The following is a 13,684-nucleotide window of genomic DNA, read 5'->3' on the forward strand; positions in this document are numbered from 1 at the left end:
GCCGTCTGTCTGCCTCCCGATCATCTGTCAGTCTGTCTGTCTGGCCCCCGCCTGGAGCAATAGCCTTTTAGAAAGCTGACTCACGTTACCATAACAGACATCTCAAGAAGTAAACATCCATGGAGAGTTGATGTTGTACACTCTTAGACAAAAAGGGTTCCAAAAGGGTTCTTTGGGAATCTCCATAGAATAACCCTTTTGGGCTCCATGTAGAACTCTCTTTGGAATGGGTTCTTTGTGGAACCCCAAAGGGTTCTACCTGAAAACAAAAGGGGTTCTCCTATGGGGACAGCCAATTAACCATTTTAGGTTCTATAGCACCATGTGGGAAAACCATTGCAGCTACAGTACAATACCTGTACTCTTGATAAGGCTAGAGGTCTGTGCTGTGGGAGCATGGGAACGTTCTACCCATACCAACAGATAACAGAAGCCTATGATGGCGCACGGGACACTTCAGATTAATTCATCTTCCCTAGCTGGCCAAAGAAACAGAATGTGAACAGACAGACTGACCTGGCAGCGATGCCCGGGTACGGGGGGGGGGGGGGGGGGGGGGGGGGGCAGCTCTCTCAGCGCTGTAATTGCTTTCTCGTTTACAGGGTCATTAGTCCCAGGTGTGAGAGCGGTCGGGAGTGGGGGGTGACCGGTCTGTTCATCAGTCTTCTTGCTGACAGATTGGCTACAACGCAGAGTATGTGGGCTGTGTATGTCACCCCATGGTCAGGCCAAGGTCATGCAGTTCAGAGACTGGATGGAAACATGGATCCAGAGCAGGAGATGATGTTCTGAACTGAACCACAGCGCACTGTATCACTGTCTCTGTTCACCGACCGCCTCTACCATCATGCTTAGAACATGATTGCGGCAAGCTTACAAGATGATTCACCATGTGATTTGTAACTTGTAGTCTTCCGGTTCCCATAAATCTATTTTCATGATCCATCTGCTCTTCAGTCATTGTTTCGCATGAGTAGTAGTCAGAATATATGTAAAAGTATTTCATCCACCATATGTTGATGCTCTGGGTGACAGTTCCCCAGACCCAGAAAAGCCTATACTGTAAGGGTATACTCCTGGACCAAAAAGCATGCCCAATAGAGATTCTTCATTGAACGTGTTTTTTAGTTCAGGGATAGGTTTGATCTGGGTCTGGGGAAACCGTCAGTTCTATATCATAATTCTACATTTGAGTGACTTTGTGCCATTTTAATCACTTGTAACCATGACACGTCTTTGCTCAATGAAACGAAGACTCTCATTACAAGATGTGCCTTGATAGTTATTATGACTCATAATGTCTATATTTGGTCAAACGTATTCCCTTAGCAACACTCATTCTCGACTCGTCTCCCTCCCTAATGGGACTTTGCGGCTGAGAAATACACACTGGAGAGTGAGAATGACAGGACCATTGAATAGTGAGCAGAAAGCCAAATCTCTGCCCCTCTGATCCTTCAGAATAAGTGGTCCTTATGCGTGGCACTTCTCCGCTCTGTAGTCCTCCGGGATACTGAGATCTCAATGGATCTCCCATGGCCCCGAGATGGGCTTGACTTGTTTCCCGAAAATTCTCACCCTCTAACCTTTTCCCAAGACAAATGTCAATCCTTAGTTATTTCCGGTAGTTTAATTAACACCGCGCGCAGAGAGACCCCGGTGTGTGTGCACTTCCTGAGGTGTTATGGAGCAGACAGGACCTCAGCCCAAAACATGGGCTATTGAATTCCAGAGAAATGAGGTGACTACTGTATTCACCCACGAATGTGCTTAATGTACTATGATAGATGAACCCATCACACCCAATATCTAACAGGCAGGTCAGACAAAGTAGGTTTCAGCAAAGATTATTGCACATAGCAGATATTTTTTTCCCCTGATTCTTCTTAACTGTTTATTTAATGACAGGAACTATTTCCATGTTTTCACTCCTTTCTTCAGATTATCCAGTCACTTGATCCTCAGTGGTGATTGTTATTCTGATGGCTCTGTCATTCTGTTTTTACTTCCTCATCTCCTCTGGAAGACTGGAAGGCCAGCTGGAGCACCTCTTCCTGCCACACCACACTAGACACTCCTCTCCCTCTCTGTCTGTCAATCAATCAAATGTATTTATAAAGCCCTTCTTACGTCAGCTGATGTCACAAAGTGCTGTACAGGAACCCAGCCTAAAACCCCAAACAGCGGGCAATGCAGGTGTAGAAGCACGCAATGCAGGTGTCCCACCGTACTACACGATTCATCTCCAACAACCTTCAAAACATCACGTCTGTTCAGCCTCCATTCAACACCTGACAACTGTCTGCAGCTGTTGATGCCGTGGTGAGTCCTCCCAGGGCACTATTTTCCTGGACTGCAGCACGCCTCAGTTCAGTTCACGCAGTCCGATCACAACGGTGACAGTAAAGCCTTGAAAACAACCGGACCCCCCCATCCTTCAAATGTCACATGTTGACCCCAGATGTGCACACACGAGCTGACCTGTCATGTGCCATGTCAAAGGGGCTAACGTGACCTAAATATGGCGGCCCTCTTTGGACCCGGCTCCCATCCACTCACTGTCAATCACTGACTAGCACAATACAACGGAGAGTGCTTTCCCAACTCCACAGAACTATGTGGTTGGTTTACATTGTTACAGTACGTTGTTTAGAACAACAATAGTATTGGGTGTAAGAGGCTGAGGTCTCTGGATTTGTGGTCTACGTTTGGGTAGACCACTTAGAAAAGGACAAAAAAAATTGCCAACCTTTTCACTCTCTGTATACCAGTTTATGGCGGTGAAACTCCCTCACTGCCCTATGGTTGGTTAAGTATGGGCTTCTGTGAGAGGAATTCTCATGTGGTCTGCTTGACGGAAGGATGGCTGCTGGTGAGGGTGTCTTGACCAATGTAGCATATGGCTAAGTTAGCATCACAACTGCCTTCCACAGCAAGCAATTATCAATTTCCTTAATATTTCATATTTCTATGTAAATATAGTGTAACATTGAGATAGGGTTGACATTATGGAAGAGGTGCTTCTCCCCTGTGGAGATTTGCTGTGTTCATCCCCAGGCCTTAATGAGGTAGAGACCCCTGTCCTGACCGGATAGACGTGAGTGAGTAGAATCAACGGCAGTTGGTTCCTAGAGTCCATGGTTCCTCTCTTTGACATGCCTCGGAAATTAGCCCCATTTGGACCACATCTGGACCTCATCAGGTCTCTCGCCAGTGGAGGGTTGGGGGCAAGGGAGACGGCGTGAAAGAGTCTGACACAGGACACGGGGCACGCTGGGGAGGAAATGAAGAAGGTAAAGGTGTGACACCTACTGTAGGTGAGCAGGCTGCACTCAAGGGACCTCCCTCCTTACTCACACCCACGTTTATCCAGATGAGCATGAGTGGATCCTAAAGCTATGTGGCTGCTACACACAATGTTACGGGTCCCCAGATGCCGGTGTCTTTACGGCTGGCATGTACAACTAACGTAAACCAATAATCGCAGAGAGAGCTGGAGTTAGCTTGCTGTTGATTGATGTGGAGAGAGGGCAGTCGGTTGCCCGTCAGGATTGTTCCTCGCGTTGAATTTGAGACACAAGACTCTGAAAGCCCTCTGATTCAGACCAGGCCTTCGCTGTCTGACATACGTTTTCTTCGATGTTGACAAATTCCACAGCTTTTTTTCATTTAGTTTCAGAACATCCCAATACTTCCCACGTTACAGACTGAAACTCTAGTCTTTTGGGATATTTGAACCAGAGCAGGATGGAGCAGGGGCATCTGGTGATTTAACTTAATCACATAGGCCTATGACATGGGACAACTGTTGTGTTTTTTTCCCCCACAGTGTGACATTGTCCAAGAGACTGTCCATTGTCCGTTTTAGCCGTCAATTATGAAACTTGTCTACCCAAGTCCTTTCATTCAATGCTTGTGTATAATAATGGATTTTAAGCGGGCTGATTGTTTTCCCCATTCACCAGCCATGAGAAAAATTAATAAAATCACACACGATACAAACAACCAGGAAAAAGTTGCATTTGAAACAAAGGCACTTACTTCCTGTAGTTTAGTCAAGTTTAGCTGCTGCTCAGCGGGACTCTGCCTGTCTGCCACTCGGCTAGTTGTGCCTTATCTGCTCCTGCTCACTGTGCGTCTGACACAACTCTTGTTCCAATGTCCCTCAGCTATAACAGACTTGAGGGCACAGCAGCACATGCAGGAGGCAGTTTGTCTGCTCTACACGCTAATGAAGCCAGCCTGGCCAGTAGGACCCCCTGGGCACGCCCTGTCAGAACCATCCATATGCCACTATGCAGGAGAGTTTAAGGACCTAGTAAAGGTCCTTGTGCTTGTTACTGAATCCCTTCAGGCAGCACCCCAGACAGCCCTGGAGCCCTGGAGCTGGACCCCTGCTAATGAGAAGCCATCCATTGGCTGCAGCTCTACATCTACATGGTTACATGGCTGGACATAAGTTAAGTTACCATCCCAAGGGACTCAAATAATACTACAATACCAAAACTTGGGAGAGGTTTACAACCAAAACGTTGGATTATTTTCTTAGCATTGCGCATTGCACATTAGCCACAGTCTTTAGAAGTGAACTTGGGTGGAGAGAAATCGGATTTGTCCGGGCAAAGGAGGAAGGACTGATCACTAAATTGGTCAAATCTTGAGGTGGCCTGGATGGGTCAACCACCACTGCTCCCATGCAATAGTCCAGCCATAAATAGTGTCCATTATTCTAACAGAACGTCACAGATAGCTTGTTGTTTCCACCTACCCCTCTGACCAACAACAATCTGAGACCCAGTTTACTGGAGCTCTCATATTGTCAGGGATAGCTATCTATCAAGGTTATCTGATACCCATAAATCAACAACATTGTTTGGTACCAAGGGAAATAGGCAATTTTTTTTACCCCCCTCTTTTCTCCCCAATTTCGTGGTATCCAATTGGTTGTTACAGTCTTGTCCCATCACTGCAACTCATGTACGGACTCGGGAGAGTCAATGGTAGAGAGCCGTGCGTCCTCCAAAACACTCCAAAACACAACCCAGCCAAGCCGCACTGTTTCTTAAAACAATGCCAACTTAACCCAGAAGCATCAGAGGATACACCTTACGACTGTGTCAGCACCAGAGGAGTCACTAGTGTGCAATAGGAATAGGACATCCCTACCGGCCAAACCCTCCCCTAACCCAATTGTGCGCCGCCCCATGGGTCTCCCGGCTGCGACAGAGCCTGGACTCGAACCAGGATCTCTAGTAGCACAGCTAACACTGCGATGCAGTGTCTTAGACCACTGCACCAGTCGGGAGGCCCACTATTTTTCATGTTGTTGAAGGTTGAGGCCAATTCCATAGTCTCAAATGTGAGGAATTTATGTTTGTGATGAATATCAAGTTGAAGAGTGTCTGCTCGTTTGTCTCTGTCTGTCTTACATTTCCTGTTGATGATACAGTGAAAGCTGTGATATTGTTTTAGTGTGTCCAAAAATGTAAGACTTGTTGACAGGGTATTCTCACAGCCTCACACTGTGTCCTCCTTCTGAAGCGCACACACACACACAATCATTTCTCATTTGAGTGAAATGATAGGGAGCAACAGCTGGCCCTCCTCTCCCCTCACACTCCTCTCCCCCTATGGCCCCTGTCTATCTATCAGTGCTTTAATGGATGCTATCTTACAGACCAGTGTTTCCTATCACTTTCTGGCCTCACAGTCTCACAGCCAGGGGAGAGGAGAGAAAGGGGAAAGCAGAGAGGCAGGCCGAGCCAGATCATTGGGCGGTGTGTTCCTTCCGTGTGAAATGTGTCTGTAACCATTTCCCCTCTGCATCATTCATGCCTCACTCAACCAGATCCCCGCATGGCTCCCCAGCTGTGTTAGCTGTTGACAGTTTTGTGCCTTTTCTCTGATTACTTCAAAGAGTGCACAATCCAATAGCTGCTTGCAGTCATGTTGGATGTTTGCATGCATGAAATAGTCGGTCCTAATTGGAAACCCCCAAAATTGCTGGCTTTACGTAAGTTCACAGCACACCTGGTTTCCTGCACCGAAAGGAGAGGAGATTCTGGCAAAGTCATGTTCATCCTCCTTAGCTGAGACTGAGACCTCCCGGATGCAGGAGAGAGGACAAGGAGACAATGCTGGTGGTACAGGGGTACTGAGTGGTCCCAAAAGGGCCATTACATAGAGAGGCATGGCTAATATGAAGGAGCCGGTGTGAACCTGGTGCTGCAGGAATGAGTTCAAGCTGAATCGTCACTGAGACTTGAGCTAATGGACAACAGTATATATCCTTAGAATGATTGTGTCTTCACTAAAAGGAATGATCCTTTCATAAACACTGTAAATACGGATAATTAGCCCATATTTGAATAGTATATTTTTTTCTACAGGAATGTGCCCACTTGAGTGGTTTCCTGTATTGTCTCCCTGGTGTGGCTCCCAGGTGCTACATGCTATGGGACGCTTGTAATGAAGTGTCTGTCCAGGCCTCTAGATGAGCTCAGTTTTGCTCTAAATACATTTCCTGCCTGATTTCCCTTGATACTTCCCCCCCAGTTCTCTATGGGATAGGATATTCTTCAGATGTCTGTGATAGTATGAAAATGTATGTGACTCACTACCGTAAGTCACACTAGATAAATTACTAAAATGTCAGTGTAGTAAGGGAAGAAGTGATTGTGTGTGGAACACACCATTTTGTTCGATGGACAGAAGGTGTGCGCCCGTGTGGGGGTTTTGCATGTGCTTGCGTGCATGCTGACAGGTGAGAGGCATCTCTGAGGGTTTCAGAGTGAGTGACTTTTTGTTCTCAATCTCTACATGTAAAAGTATTTTTATTTATTATGTTTTTTATTTCACCTTTATTTAACCAGGTAGGCCAGTTGAGAACAAATTCTCATTTACAACTGCGACCTGGCCAAGAATAAGGCAAAGCAGTGCAACAAAAATCAACAACACAGAGTTACACATACACACACATACAGTAACACAATAGAGAAATCTATGTACAGTGTGTGCAAATGTAGAAGAGTAGGGGAGGTAAGGCAATAAATAGGCCATAGAGGCAAAAATAATTACAATTTAGCATTAACACTGGAGTGATAGATGTGCAGATGATGATGTGCAAGTAGAGATACTGGGGGTGCAAAAGAGCAAGAGTATAAATAACAATATGGGGATGAGGTAGTTGGGTGTGCTATTTCCAGATTGGCTGTGTACAGGTAGAGTGATCAGTAAGCTGCTCTGACAGCTGATGCTTAAAGTTAGAGCGGGAGATATAAGACTCCAGCTTCAGTGATTTTTGCAATTGGTTCACATGGTGATGGGAGGTACACATGGTGATGGGAGGCTGACAGCTATCACATGTACAGCTGGCTACTTAAAAACACACTACAAACTCTCTTGGGAGAGTGGTAGTACAGCTGTAAAAGGTTGGGTGTCTTTGTATACAAGTTTAAGCCTTTTGTGCATAGGAATGACTTCTGCGTGCGTTTAGGACATGTGTTGGTGTGTATTTGTGTGTTTGCACCACGTGTGTCAATCTGTTTTAGTTGTGTGGGTGTGTGTGTGTGCGAGAGGGGAAAAATATGCTCGTGGGAGGCTGTGTTAGCAGTCGTTCTCTTCTTTCACTTGTTGAGCCCAGATGTTTCCCAAACCACGAGATTTCTTCGATGATTTTCACCCACTCATTATGCCAGTAGAACTATTTCTGACAACTGAATCACAGCTAAGTTACCTTGACTCGCTCCATCAACGTTTCAAAATGATAAAACCACCTGTACCGTAAATGTTTCAACGGAGAAAAAAAAAAAGTGGAATGACAATATTTACATTACTTTGACTAATCATGAAATTCAAGATACTGTTGAGAGCTTTTTGGTTGGAAGGTACAGGGGATTGTGTGACAATTTTGACCGACTTTTGTGGCTTGCTGGCTTGCATTTGTATCAAGGGTGAATGTTTTTAAGAGGTGGAATTGTACACTGCGGTGCAGAAACCACAGCCTGACTCTGTGGCACTCTTTCCCTGAGTATAAACTCCCAGTGAACTCAAATCACACACAACTAAGCATTCAACCTAACTGACTGGCATGTAGCCTCTGGGTCAAAATTCTTCAAAAATGCATTGAAGTGGCTTCCTGATCAGTGAGGAGTAAAAATCCCTCAAAACCAGAAATAGGGGCAGTAACATGCCAGTTAAAGAGGTGAAAAGGCCATTCCTAGGTTTAACCTCAGATCCTGCAACTGCTCTCAAGAAGGACAAGAGCTGAAATCCAAACTAATCTAGTGTGAAATGCTCTGGGGGCCACTCCTTAGGGGTCGTCCCAAATCAAAACATATCATGCTTCAACAGAGGGGTCTTGTGCCTTCAGTTTCAATGAAACCAAACATTTGTGACTTTCTCAGGCAGTTGACATCACACTCATGTATTGTCCCCTTCATTATGTTTCCATGATTGAGTATCAACAAACTCAATAAGGAAGCCATAACACACACTAAAAAAATAATACAACCACTCGACTAGATGCAATGTGAATTGAGAGTCTACAGCCCATCAACACGAAGAGTCTGCTCCCCGAAGAGCTCTCACAAAGCCATCTATCAACAACAACATCAACAACGACAGACCCAGTGAAGACAAAGAAAGGCCTAGCTACTGGCTGAGCTGATCTTTCCCCTTATTTTTCTGCTTCTTTAAAGCCTCCTGTGAGAAATCTGTGGTGTTTTCCACTTCCTTTTTTTGGTGAAACAAAAAGAGCCACCTCTCGTTGCTAAAGCCCCACTGCGCCCGGCCCTAATCCTCCTCTGAAGTGCTTCTCCTCCCCAGGGCTCTAAAGACCTGGTTGGTCCCAGAGAAAGCCAGAAGCTCACCGGGCAAAGCAACAAAGAGTCGCTGTGAACATTTTCAATGAGAAACCCTGCTAGCACGAACAAACGTTACAGTATACCTCTGGAACTGAAGGTTATGCCCAAAGACATGTGTCCTGCAGCTGCTTTGTCCAGGGTTCTTCCTGCTGGCAAGAGAAGCATTTCAAACCCAATGGGCCTTACACATATCTTGATGTGATGTCTTTCAACCAACGATGTAAACCACAGGTGCAACCGAATGGAACCCAATAATGCAAACCGCTTTGTCATGGGCTGGAAGGGAGCTTCATAGCATGACTCAACATAAATACACACTGCTAAAGCCTCCCATCCATCTGCCTGTTTTCTGCCATATAAACTCGGTGACATGCTGAACCTCCCAGTTTTACCGTCAGAGCAGTCGGCATCATTACCGGTGTCTCACACGCTTGAGTGAGGGCCAGGAGAGAGGAGGGGATTAGAGAGGAGGGGGCATTGATTTTTTATTTCCTCCACTGTTTTACAGTTCTCTCCCTCGTTCCCTCGCTCTATCCACCCTCCCTAGTCCATCTCTCTGTCTTGGGCTAACAAGCCTCAATTAGGACTGTGCATGAGCTTGATCTTCACAGGGGTATGTGGTATCGATTGGCTCTATCTCTTTGTGGCGCAACATTTGTGGTATGGTGCTTGCCGGGGGCCGCGTTCATTGGATCCTGGCCGGCTCAGCACTGCAGGTTTCTGCTGTGAGAAGAAGAGCAGAATAAACCTATTCCGTTCAAAAAGGTTGAATAATTGATGAGAGAGCAAAAGACAACACCCATTTCTATTTTTCAGCCTGGTGTCAGTATCTTGTGATGTACTGCCTAGGCAGTCAGACTTAAGTTGAAACGGCTCCTGTTCATTCAAGTGCTGTTTGTTTGCAGTGAAAACATTGGTGGGAACCTGACCGGTAACACAGTTAGGGGACGTTAGAGATTCTCCTCTTGCGTGACTATATATTATCTTGTTTATTTGTAAAGCCCAAAAAAATAATAATAAATGGATCATTAACAGACCTAAAGTACTCTGTATGAACCGATACACATACTAAGCAGTGACGTATACCTTGATGGTACAGTAAGTTCCTCCTAGACCCAAAGCAGGTTCTTATCACATCACTAGTTTTAGGGGCACGTTCGACTTTGACTATTCCGTATAATCCCTGTTTTGTTTTCAACCACAAAGCCGTTTCCCCTTTCAGTGTGGAGCTCAGAGTGATTGACAGAGCAGAGGGACAGCTGTCACAGACCTGCTTACATTGAGAGGGAGGAAGGCGGGAGGCGGACCCCTCTGTCACAGTGGCTTAAGGAGTCTCCTGTTCTGACCCCCCATCCACTACACCCCTGGAGACGTGGCCAGGCACTCCCCTCACTACCTCATTAGCACAGCAATGATATGAGAGAGAGAGAGAGAGAGAGAGTAAATAAATTAAATGGTACAAAACAGGCCTATAGATGGAGTGCAAACAGTACTGACATCTACCAAAAAAGCAATTAGTAGCCAAAAAATACAATCTCTCCTGGACAACTTTTTAGCCTTAACATTCTCCTTCAGCAATGAAGGTGTAAATTTGGCTGTTTTGAACATTAACTTTATATTTGACAAATTAGCCTCCTTGGCTAATCTAAAGAAGCATAAGAGCAAACCAGAAATAACAGATCATGAAAAATGGTTTGATAATGATTGCAAAAATATAAGAAAGTCATTGAGAAATGTATCTAATCAAAAACACAGAGAATCAGACAACAAAAATATACGCCTTCAATATGGGGAAACAATACAAACACCCTCAGAACAAAAAAGGAACAGCACATTAGAAATCCGCTGGATGGAATTGAGGAATCCATAGAATCAAAACCACTTCTTGGAGAATTGGAATAAATTAAACAAACCTCATCATGAGGAATTGGCTATCCAAAATGGGGATATGTGGAGAAATCACTTTGCAAACCTCTACAGCAACATAACAAAGAGCCCAGAACAAAAAGATATACAAGGAAAATTACAAAATTACAAAATCAAATTTTACAACCATCTAAAAACAAGTGACCCAAAAAACATTCCATCACACAGCTCTACAATGTCAAGAGATGAAACAAGAGAAGAGTCCCCTCAGCCAGCTGGTTCTGTGGCTCAGTTCACCAACCCAAACCAACCCCATAGAGCCTCAGGACAGCACTGAGAAAATCTGGCCCAACCAAATAATCACAAAACAAAAATAATAATATATCACCTATTGGAAAGACACCACAAAAAAATCAAAGTAAACTTCAATGCTATTTGGCTCTAAACAGACAGTACATGGTGGCAGACTATCTGACCACTATGACTGATAGAAAACTGAGGAAAACATTGACTAGGTACAGACTCAGTGAGCCCAGTCTGGCTACAGAGAACGGTCGTCCCAGACAAACCTGGCTGCCTAGAGAGGACAGGCTGTGCTCACTCTGCTCCAGGGGAGAGATAGAGACAGAGCTGAATTTCCTATTACACTGTGACAAATACTCAGAACTAAGAGAATATTTATTTCCCAAAATTATAATTCAATACTGTAACGGCCGTTGGTGGTGGCAGAAGGTGAGGACCAATGCGCAGCGTGGTAAGTGTCCATCTTTTTAATAAAGTAAATGAACGCTGAACAAAAACAACAAATTGAACGAACGAAACAGTTCTGTCTGGTGCAGATACAAACACTCAACAGAAAACAATCACCCACGAAACACAAGTGGGTAAAGCTACCTAAGTATGATTCTCAATCAGAGAGAATGACACCTGCCTCTGATTGAGAACCATACCTGGCCAATTGCAAAACACAACATAGAAAAAGGAACATAGACAACCCACCCAACTCACGCCCTGACCATACTAAAACAAAGACATAACAAAATAACTAAGGTCAGAACGTGACAAATACAAAGAATTTGAAACTATAAAAGATGAAGAAAAAAAATCTAATATTTATTGGGTGAAAAGCTAAAATGTGCAGTTTTGGCAGCCAAATATGTGTCTTCCTGCCACAACCTGAGGGACAGCCAGTGAAAAGTGCAAAGTAATGTCGATAATATTTCCCATCTTGTTTTGTTTTGTCTTTCATACCACGTCATGTCATATATCTCAGTCATGTTGACACTGGTCTACTACCATTGCTTTAATGTATTGTTGTTCTCATTAATATTGTTGTTGTAGTTGTTGTTAATGGTAATCCCATGTCCACTACTACTATTATTGTTGGTGTTGGTCCCACCATTTTTTTTCGATATGTATACTTTGACAATGTAAGTAATAATGAACTTGCCATGTCAATAAAGTCAATGAGAGAGAGAGAGAGAGAGAGAGGGGGCAGGGAGGTGTCATGACGTTGGCCTCTTTGGGTATAGCAAGCCCCATCCCCCTCTCCCTGCCTCCCCCTTTCCTCCTTCAACTAGGTTGCTGTGGTCAGAGAGACGTCGTTCCTGAGGATCTCCTCATGGACACACAGTATAGAGAGAGTACATTTTCATAGAGGACAAAGGAAATCCTTCCACCTCACAGAACTTGTGGTACAAACAAATTTCATGTTCCGGAGAAAGTTTAAAAGATCGGTGAAGAATCCAGCTACGAACTGGTCCGTTTGTCACAACTTGGGGAAGCTCATGGGAGACGGTGTGGCCACATTACCATAATGCCGTTTAGCCTCAGATATGAGGTTTACATCTAATTGTTGTATAAGATGAATGAGTGAGTATGATACTGTTTGTAAAATTGTGTAATATGATTTTGGACTGTTTAATGAAGGAAAACTCAAAAAGGGGATTGGAGTTAACTAAATCAGAGGGCCGCTCCTGAGCCCAGTTTAGGGTCAGGCGTCCTGGGACAAGCCTTTTCTGCCTTCCGAATGAACCCCCCACTCGGGTTTTCGATCAGCAGACCGAGTTTACCTCAACTATGAGATTGCTAATGGTTGCAGACCATGTTTTTCTCCATTAGGGGAGACAAAGGTTGTAGACCATTGCTGAATCTTTTAATCTTTTATCGATGCAAACAGAATAATAACAAGTCTTTGATATGGATTACTAGTTTGCAGCTAGGAATTTGGTATCATTGAACGCCAAGAACGAAACATCCATTCTAATATGAAACGAATGAATGTCACTCTGAAGTATACACTATAACCACGACAGAGAGAGTGAGGGAGAGAGACGGACAATTCTACAAAAGAAACAAACTTTTCACCAGTGATCAAGACGACACACTGAGCGTAAATATATATATTGATTGCAATTGTTCCCGGATGAGTGAGCGTTCATGTGCAAAGGATTAGCATTTCAATTATTATAATTATCACTCTGTAGTGACTTCTTAGTCGACCCCCACTTCCCCCTTTGTCTAACAAGCCGCCATGCCGGTTCAGCCCACTAGGGTACATTCTCCTATCATTTCTTGTAACCACATTTACCTTGTTTGTTTGTTTGTTTATGCATTTCTGTGAATTTCTTAGTTAGTAATAAATCAATTATTTAAGACAATTGATGTATGGATGACTCATATGAAGACTGGGTATGTGCAGATAACCAACAATTTACGACGTTTGGAATGAGACTAACGTGAGGTAAAGTCAATAATTAATTAATTTGAAGACTTAATTGATCAGATAAAATGCATGCCATCATTTATTTAGCATTGGGCAACAAGTTGTGAGGAAACCTGATCCTCTTACAGACTCCAGGTTGCCTTCTCTCTTCCCTCCTCAACTCCCAACAGCCCCATGGCCCGCCATGGTCCCCCCCACCCTCACTGCCACTACCAGGGTAAGGCAACAG

The sequence above is a fragment of the Oncorhynchus mykiss genome, chromosome 7 (assembly GCF_013265735.2).
Source record: "Oncorhynchus mykiss isolate Arlee chromosome 7, USDA_OmykA_1.1, whole genome shotgun sequence".
NCBI classification, from domain to species: domain Eukaryota; kingdom Metazoa; phylum Chordata; class Actinopteri; order Salmoniformes; family Salmonidae; genus Oncorhynchus; species Oncorhynchus mykiss.